The sequence below is a fragment of the Tupaia chinensis genome, unplaced genomic scaffold, assembly GCF_000334495.1.
Source record: "Tupaia chinensis unplaced genomic scaffold, TupChi_1.0 Scaffold000673_1, whole genome shotgun sequence".
In the NCBI taxonomy this organism is placed as follows: domain Eukaryota; kingdom Metazoa; phylum Chordata; class Mammalia; order Scandentia; family Tupaiidae; genus Tupaia; species Tupaia belangeri.
Window position 1 is genome coordinate 1,041,460 of NW_006160196.1, and position 1,161 is coordinate 1,042,620.

The following is a 1,161-nucleotide window of genomic DNA, read 5'->3' on the forward strand; positions in this document are numbered from 1 at the left end:
ACTTGCAGAGCTCGGACTTGAACGATCCATGGCATCAGAAATTATACCAAACCCTCCACGGGCAGTAAATAACCGCAAGGAAGGGCCCAGAACTGTAACCCCACCTACCGCACAGTCACTACCTGAAGTACTAAAACCTCCGTGTGCAGTAAGGAGGACGACTGCGAGTGCGTGACTCCTAGGTTGGGAGAGTGGCACCTCTAACACACGGTGTTTGAATGAACGTGATGCGCTGGGCCTTAAACGTGGGGAGGACTGAGGAGACTGCGGGAACAGAACGTGTGACCAACGATACATGTTTGGCCACTCCTGGCCCCATAATCCAGCAGATGGGAAAAAGTGATGCTGAGTATACAGATTCCCCCTTGGGAATTCGCACTCCTGGTTTGAAAATCCCTTTTACAAAGAACAGCACAGCTTTGGTCTCCACAAAGCACCCACGATCGAAAACAAGTAGTTCATCAAGTGATTCGGAAGTTAAAGATTGTTCCTCATTCGTTTTCAATTCAGAGGAGTCCTTCGAGAATTTCGCAGATCCCTGTTCTCCTACTGTTTCCTCTTATGAAAATCTCCTCAGAACACCTACACCTCCAGAAGTAACCACAACTCCAGAAGATTTTCTCCAGCTCTTGTCAAAATACAACTCAAACTTAGCTACCCCGTAGCAGTTAAAGCAGTGCCTCCCAGCAAAGGATTCCATAAATACGAAAGACAAAACCTGCAAGATGCTGGCAACGAAGAAAACTGGTGCAGCTATTCTGGGATCCATCCATTATAGAAACGCGGCAGGATTAGATGAAAGCAAAGCCCGACTGTGTTGTTAGTCATAGTCTGCTACCTCTTTCCTTCTCGCTGCTGACCAGTTTTTAATTTCTCCTCCTCTCCTGGCTTTTGCACTGTGTTGCGTTCCTCGTCTCACCTCAGCTCCTCCCACCACACTGCTAAACTCTGACCCTTGCTGCGGAGCCTCTACAGCTACCTGATGGTGTCACACAGTCCTGTCCGGCCAGCCCCGTATCTTCCCATTTAAATACAACTGGAAAGTAATTAAGTTCGGGACCAGCAGTTAGCGTCATGGCTATGTGGCTGGACTCTCATGTAGTCGACCGCGGTTCGTGTCCCAGACCCAGTGGCTTAAACTCACGCCGGGCACGTGTGCGT

The 1,161-nt window shown here is 49.2% G+C and overlaps 1 pseudogene; it reads left to right on the plus strand.

The window, feature by feature from the left end:
* The window catches only part of LOC102491938 (spindle and kinetochore-associated protein 3 pseudogene), a 5,427-nt pseudogene extending 4,649 nt beyond the window's left edge, over positions 1-778 (plus strand).
* The last annotated feature ends 383 nt before the right edge of the window (positions 779-1,161 follow it).